Here is an 8,649-nt window from a genome sequence, read left to right as displayed (position 1 = left end):
GAGGAGGAGGTGGAAACACAAACTTGCAAGGCCGAACTGCTGTTTCGTACTTTTTGCGAGACGAGCACTGCCAGCCTCCTCCCGAGAGCTGAGCCTGAGTTGCATGAGCATCTTAGAGCTGAAGTTACAATAATAACAGAAATAAGAGATATAAAGTCAATTTACGCCCAAAAGCACAGTAGCCAACATCACATTATAGTTAGGTTAGACACAGTTTGCTCAGCAATTTGTGACATTTTATTTACAGCCCTCTGCTCCAACACTCTCCAGGGCAAGGAAGCATCCCATGGCACCTGACAAATCCGGAAGGAAGGGGAAAGGCTCCTCAAGGGTAGGTTAGGGATGAACTCCGGCAGAGACCTGAACCAGCAGGATACCAACCAGTTATGGGGTCCACTCCATCCCCACACAAGATTTGGTGCAAGCCAGCAAACCCTGCCTGCCCCAAAGTCACCCCAGCATGACTCCCTTCGGCCAGGAACACCCGGACACCCATCACCGGCACAGCAACAGAAGGTGCTGCTGGCTGATGCCTGACCGCAAAGCCCCCTGTGCCCCTGGGTACAGGCACGTACCCCAGCAAGGGCAGCCAAACACACCGGCTCTGGCAGCGCTGCCCTCTCCCACCACCCGCGGCACAGGCCGCCTGTGGGGGACAGGCCGTGAAGGGATGCAAGGGCTTTTCCTTTACCCTCCAAAATGGATTCAAGGATGAGGGATCATAAGCAGCAAGGAAGCAGGTCATGTTATGCTAACACACGACATACATACATATATGTGCACAAGCATGTGTGCATTACATGTAAGTTTTAAAAGCATTTGGTATTTAAAATCATGTTCGTCCTGCTTCAGGGGAAAAATATAGCGGAATCACTCTTGTGTGGGAGATGGGAAAAGCAAACCGCCACGGGAAAACAAAGTACAGTACAGAGAAAAAAAACCTTGGATTTACCCCTCTCCCTTCAATTCCATGCTCAAACATTATAGGTTTTGGGTTTTTTTAAATCAAATACAAGAAAAAGATCTATAAGTGTCCTTTTGCAAGTACAAAAGCTGTTCCATGCACCTCCTTCCCTGAGCCAGCATATACAATGGTTCTTAATAAAGAATTTTTTGATATGAGTTCTTTATGTAGAACACCTTTTATAAGACAAGTACAAAAAATTGCATTTATTGTATTAATGAAAAGAGGGGGTTATTAAAGGCTATTATTATTACTTTTGTTAATTAAATCCTGATTTTTAAAAAGAACTAGGAGTTTTAAAAAGAAGATTGCTCTAAATTATAAGCAAGCAGGAAAGACACATTTGACTTCCTGGGACAGGTGAAAGCTTCTATTAAATGAAATATTAAGAGAAAAACTCTGATTTACCCTCTCTTATCGATATAATTATACTGATGAGCTCTCTTAGGCTCCAGGCTACACACTACTAACAGCTGTATATAAATTACAAATGTCTACAGAATGACTCGAGGGCAACAGGTCACCATTATTATTGCCAGCTGATGTCATATGCGCCATAAACTTTATCAACAGCATAAAGACCTTGGAGTATGAGCTCAGGCTTTTCAACATAAGGAGGTTTGTCTTAATTGTCACATTGCTGCCCTGGCTGGTACACATTCCCGCTCGCAAGGGGAGATCATCTTCAGCGAAGACGTTCACGCGGCTCATAACAAAACTGAAAATAAGACAAAGAAGCAACCGTGAAAGACATGTGCATGCAGTTTTCTGTGCGTAACTGAAGAAACTGAATCCTACTTCCCCACAGCCTCTATAAAACAAAGCTTTTCCTCTGGTCTCACACCTGCTTTGTCCACTTGGAATTTTTAAGAGAACAACTGTGGACCCCAGGAGCAAGGAAGTGAGAAAGGACAGGGGAAAGGTGGTGTTGTTCTTACATTTTAAAACAAACGAGCTTGTGGACCCCCACCACAGCAGGTAAGAGGTTAAACAAGCAACATCCTTAATCTGAAGGGGGAGGTCAAACACAAGCCCAGCTCAACCTTCTCTTCTTTAGAGGTATGTTAGGATGTGATAAAACATAATGAATTATTAACTTGCTAGCATTGCGTGTTTACACTTTTCTTTTTAAAAAGAAAAGTTGTGAGCCAAGAGTAACTGCCCAATGAAAACAAGTGGCCAGAAGGAATGCTCTTACTTAAATATACACAATTTCAGACTGCCCATATGCCATTCTTTTGTTTACCACAGATTCCAACCTCTTAACCTCAATTAAACTCTAAAGCTCCAGCAAATGCACTGCAGATGAATTAATAAAAGCTGAAGTCAATCATTGGCCTCTGGGACACCCTACGGGTTGTTTGGTTTTGTTGTTTTGTTTTTTTTTTTTAAGTAACATCACTTCATGTTTCAACTCCCGGAGAAGTGCATTTTGAGATGTAATTGCTTGGTCAAAGGCCCCGCAGTCTATCAATGGAACAGTCAAAGGCGTTATTTATTTGTATTCTTCTGGTATCTGTCAGGAGGCTTATTAGTGCCTGCACAGGCACTTAGAGCGATGCACAGCTTATTTAGTACTGTTTATTTTAACTAAATACACGTGCAGTGAAGCTTTGGAAAACACGCCTGTCATTAATTTCGAGACTCCTCTGATTAAACAGGTCAAACACGGCCATAAGAACTCATTAAGAAAAACCCTAATCTTTGCCTCCTCTCTCCATGGCCCCATGAGCTGCCTCCCAGCACCGGAGCAGAACCTCAGCACTTGCTGGGTCAAAGCAGGAATTGCTGAGGTTTGCCCCAGCAAGAGGGTAAGAGTGGCAGAGCCCTGTGAGGGAGGAGGAAGAGGAAACTGTTCACCTCGGTTATCATCAGGATGGCTAGCTAAACCGCCTCACACAGCCCGCACACACAAGAGCGTGAGGATGACCTGCCACCTCTGAATCTGGGGCCACGCCACGGCCAGCCTGTCTGGAAGCAGGTCTCATCCAAACAGCATGTGGGTTCATGTAGCCTTATGAGCGCCGCTGTATTTTACACATCAGTTCGTGGGACCCCAGCAAATTGGGTCCTAATCCTGATTTCAGCCTCTAGGTACTGCCACAACCTCACCTCAAGGGGATAAAGCAAATACATGAACGAGCAATCACTTACCAACTCAAAGCAGCAAAACAGAACAAAGTCCTCCTCTATCGAAAAAAAGCACAGGTAATTCTGTGGTTCTCTCAAAACCACCTGGAAACATGCTTTGTAAGGTTTATTACAGTAAAATATCTCAGGAAAGGTGGTTTTGCTAGAGCTGACAGAAAATGAGCATTGAGCATCTTCCTGATGAAACCTTACCAGAGTGGCCCCACGGGGTCCCATCAAAACCTGTCCAGAAACGCTAAGACTCTTCTTAACGTTTTCCAGACGTTATCCAGAGATGTCTTAGGCTTCTAAAGACAACTAGACCCTTAGGCTGCATTTTCACAATCAGCTTAAGCAGCTTTAATCAAGGCAGTCCTGCAGCAAGACAGACAGACAGACAACTGCCTGGAAACAAATCTGCCTTTGGCAGCAGCCCACACTTGGGCTGCCTCGTACTCATGATGAAACGCGGCCTTAAAACTGAGACACGTCCCCCCCCACCACCTTCCAGGTATTTTGTCCCCTCAGAGGCATACTGTAGGGCACCAGTACTATCTGCAAAACAGAGTAATGAAGAGCCTGAGCGAGTAAAAGATGTATTGATGGCATATATTAGCCTTTTCCAGCAACTTTAAGACCCTACCCACCTCCTTTGACTAACCTCTGAGATGAAAATTTCTCTGGAAAGATGCATCAATCAGGAGGGAGGGGAAAAACATTGCTTGTCAGGGCAGAAAACAAGACTGAAGCTGAACAGCTTTACGTCATGGCTGCAGATGATGTGAAAAGTGCCACTTGCAACCAACAGCCAGGACAACTAGGTCATGTCCTGCAGTGAATTCCCAGAAGCACATTGTCTTTTCAAATGTATCTGCCTCAGCATCACTCCAGGACTAGCATGACATATCCAAGGGCAAGGATGTCACAAGGAGGTAAGGTACTGAATTTGGTGGCCACACACTGCTTTTGGGGTAGAACACACACCTGCCTTCAAACACTGAGCGCTACTTAGTAGGAAGTCCCTATTCAAAGCCATTGAATGAGGAATACCAAGACACCTCCCGGTCACTTGGGTGCTCTGAAGGGCTGGATCCCAGAACCGATGCAGCTTGGCTACAGGACAGATGCAACACCGGCAGCAAGGACAACTGGCTTTCAGTCCACAGATGTGGGAGATGCAGAAGGCCTAGCAACACCTGTTATATCTAAGTGTAGTCCTCTCGCAGGGATGGGATGTGGGCCTGGCTCCCACCTTTCCTCTAGGGTTTTCAAAAGATACAGTGGGAGATGCATCCAAGAACTCCAGGGCTGCGGAGCCCTAGCAGGCTCAGCCATCACCCTGTACCTTTTGGGACAGATGGGGAAGTCGCTGAGCATTGGTCTTAGATACCAACCAACATCCTTTTTCCTTTCTTCCTGTACAAGCAGCACTCCCTGGAGACACCAAGCTTTAACAATAGAGAGGAAAATGCTTTCTCGTTAAGTCTTCATCGTAGGATTAGACACAGCTCTTAATTAGGCATGACTGCCCACACTCCATCTTTGTTTGCGAAGCTTTCCTGCTTCACGTCAAGCAGCACGAGTGAGTGCTAGAACATGAAACGCGCTCTTGAGTTTGTAACTCTTCTGCTCTGCACTCCCCACAACGTGGCCGGTGTGCTCAGGAAGAAGGGATCTCCCAAAATTCCCAGGGACACCCATTCCTAACCTGGGACCATGCTGCTATGCTACTCTGTTTGTAGGCTGCCCTAGTCCTTAAGCTCAAAGATGGGGGACAACTCTCCTACCCAGGGATGGCAGCGATCTCTGGTAGCCAAGTAAAAGTGACTCATGTTTTTGGGCACACATCAGACCTTACTGCTGCTAACTAGTCCTCAAGGAGAGGAAAAAGGCTTAGCTGAGGAGACAGAACACCAAAGGAGGTGCTCCTACAGCGCATGGAAGTGCAACGGCAGGGCAGCAGTGGCAGGACCATGCAGGGTAGCTGCCACGCTTCCATCCGGCTCTCCCATGGGATGAAAAAAGTTCCTCAGCAGTTTGCTCCCTGTGAGGACAGCCCAGCATGAATCATCTGGGCTTAATCTTTCCCTGAAACCAAAACTGAATTCAGGAGCCTTTTGAGAGAAACAGACAATGAGTATTAAAGGCTCCAGGCAAAAAAGGACGAATTAGGATCTCACAGGGACTACATTTTTCCATCACTTCCACGTGATGGAAAGTGCCTTTGAATTTTTGTACACAAAAACATGCAGCCTTTTAAAATACATTATTTTATCAGAAGCATATGCAACACTTAGCAAGGTACCTGCTTTAAACAATACCCAAACAGTAAAATCTGCAACTAGAGCATGCAATCCCTTTCCAGCATGCCTTTTTCCTGGGGGGACAAACATTCTCTTGCCAACATGGGAAGAGCAATGGATCAACTGATCCTGCCTTTTCGTTGATTGGTAAAAGTAGTAGCATGAACCCTATGACATCTGACTACCAACATGAAGTTTCTCATTACAATGAATTTGTTTACTTCTGCATAATCTATTAATGGACTTGTTTATTGATTACCAATCGCTTATAGGGCTTCCTCATACTTCATAAATCAAGCACATTAATTAAAGTGTATGAGTAAGTAGCAACTGAAGGTATCGTTTGGCCTAGGTAGATGCAGAAGCATAAGAAAGAACCAGCAAAATACGGGACAAGGCGTGAGCCAGCCGCAGTGTCCATTACACCTCGCATAAAGCAGCTGCAAAGGCAGCCTACTCAGAAGTGCAAAGCTCCATTTTCTCAGCTGGATGACCAAGACAGCATTGCATGAGATCTTGCAAAGGTTAAGGGAAGTGAATTGCTTGAATAGCCATTCAGTAACAGCAAGCTTGCCTCCACTCAAACACCGACACATCTCTTTCGAGATGGACCCTTACAGAAAGCTTATTCATGGGCATACATATGCAGAGCCAGGAGTGCAGTAAAGAAAACGCCACTTTGGTACCTCGATGTGAAGGACAGCAACAGAAGATACTTCAGTTCGGCGCTCCAGGGCTCGCCCTGCGCACTTCCGACAAGTAGCGCAATCTTTCCTAAAGACTGTTCATCTTTTGTATCTATGGGAAAGAGGAGAGGCAAAGTACAGACGGAGAGCTGCAGCAAGGTCTTTAAAATAAGGGAGAGCGGGGCTTCCTTCCCGGCCACTGTAACTGTCAGGAAGCTTAGGAAGTGCAGGGAGAGCAGCAGCAAGACCTGATCTCTCTACTAGCAACTCAGGAGAGAAGCATCTTTCTGTATCGTGCAAATTGCAAATGCGTGAGGTCTCATGACCCAAAAGCTCATCGGTTAATTCTCCAGCTGGAAACATATTCCTTTTTTTAAATCTACCAAGGCTATAAACAGGATTTCTCCCAAGCGGATCTGTTATACTCTTGCCTTAAGCACAACAGCTGAGAGAGGCTCTTCTACAAGACTATCTTTGCAGAAGTTATTCCATGGTGATGGTATTTTTATATTTGAGCTGGCCTGGACTGAATTGGAACAGATCACCAAGTCTTTCGAAATATTTTGCAGAGCTGTCCAAAAAAGCGTGAATAAACTCTTCCTTCATTTTCTGTTCTCACCAAGATCTTGTAACAGTTCTAGAAGTAAACAGACTATGAAATCTTTATTTAAAAAAAAAAAAAGAGAAAAAGGCGAAGCATCATTATAACTTCACAAGCAATACCTGGAGTTGCAGGACAAATAAGAACAGACATGCTTTTATCAATATATCATGTTAAGAAAGAACTCTTCTGAGCAGGAATAGCTTTGCTACCAGTAATAACCAGGTAAAAAAGAAATCGGCTTACTTCTCCAGAGGAAGGAGAAAGTCCACTGCTGTTCTCATGGCATTTGAATCGCCGTCTAAATATTCAGACCAACTAGGCAGCTTCTGCATCAGTTTGGTTCTAACTTTTTCCCCCTAAAGTGTACAGCTAGTCTTGAACATATTCAGAGCAGAGAGGAATATCGATTTATGTAAAGTGGATGGACTTCCAGAAAGCATAGATAAAACTTCTCCTGGAACACAGCTTGCCTCTCTTACAAGATATGCCAATCTGCCAATACCTTGACAAAATTAACACAAACAGCAGGGTCTTTATGACTAGATGCAGCTTCAGAGACTGCACACAGTACTGCCAGGCATCAACTTCAGCAAAGTGATGGGGAAACGGGAAGACATGTCCCAAAAAAGAAACAGAACAAAAAAACAGCTTTACAGAGAGTGCTGCATTTTTGAGGTGACGTCAAATTTTGCAAAAAGAGGAAATAGAGGAAAAAAAGAAAAAGCAAGCATAAGAAATAGTTTAACAAGAAGCAAATTACTTCCTCCTGCGATTCTCCAAGAAGCAGCTCCTCCTTGTCAGAGGACTTCTTTTGGGCCGAGACCACAGTTACTAACCACACACTACAAGTTAAGGTACCACTGCTAAACATCGCCAAGATAGTCAAGGAGCAGTGCAGTAGCACAGGACTTCCTGCAAGAAAAGAAGTGTAACCCTGGAGCACAGTAAGCATGCAAGTAATTTACACTGTCTTGCATTGGACGAACAGTAAGGCAATGACTTTACTACAAAAGCTAACTGATACAGAGGTAACCACTGGAGTCATACACTTTTTACCTGCAGTGTTGGGAATAGAAAAGAATGCCGTAGCTTTAAAGTACTATCAGCTTTGCTTTTTTTAAAAACAAACAACAAAAAAAAAGCAAAAACCAAAAACGAAATTACATGGCCCTTACCTGCTATCAAAAAACTTCCTCTATCAAAAAAGACTTAAATCAAAACCCCACGTAAATACAAATTTTTAGTTTGTTTTAGGATTTTTTGTCTCAGGAAAAAAAGGTGACACGAATTTGTTTGTCAGTAGTCTTTATCCCAGTTTATCATGCTCATATAAAAATCTTGTTAACAACAACAAAAATCCCTAGGGAAAAAGCCTGTCCAAAGAGCACAGACAACATTTTTTGGTAAACCACTGAAAAGAATCACTACAACTCATGTTCTTTAATAGCATTTTGTAGACATTTTTGCTTACACTTGTCTTACCCTTTTTTTGTTTCCCTCCCTCCTCCCTTTTTTTTTTTTTCCCTTGCAGAAATCACCTTAACAAACTTTCCCCCCCATCGCCAGTGCTGAAAACAGAACACTTTGATTAAGAGCACACAACAACTAAATGGGAGGAATAAACAACAGAGTGAGGCCAAGGCATTCTGCGGTCATTCCAAGTTTTCCAGGAACAAAATAAAGAAAAAAAAAAAAAGAAGAAAAAAAAAGATAAAAGCTAAACAAATGAATGGGAAAGCAACGTCCAAAAAGTTGTTTTGTTTTTTTCTTTTTTTTAAACATTACTCTGGAGATCATCAGTGCTAGAAATACATCCTCATTATCTTCTCTGGGAAAGCGCCCTATGCTTTTGAAATATTTATTGTCAGAGCCTGGGCATCACGGCGGTTCTCTGAAGAAGGGACAAGGTTCAGACAGCATGGTACAGTTTCCTGGGGTAGTGGAAAAAAACAGATACGCATT

The sequence above is a fragment of the Pygoscelis adeliae genome, unplaced genomic scaffold (genome assembly GCF_000699105.1).
Source record: "Pygoscelis adeliae isolate BGI_AS28 unplaced genomic scaffold, ASM69910v1 Scaffold77, whole genome shotgun sequence".
Taxonomy (NCBI): domain Eukaryota; kingdom Metazoa; phylum Chordata; class Aves; order Sphenisciformes; family Spheniscidae; genus Pygoscelis; species Pygoscelis adeliae.
The sequence above is the reverse complement of the archived record's forward strand: the minus strand, read 5'-3'. Positions refer to the sequence as shown.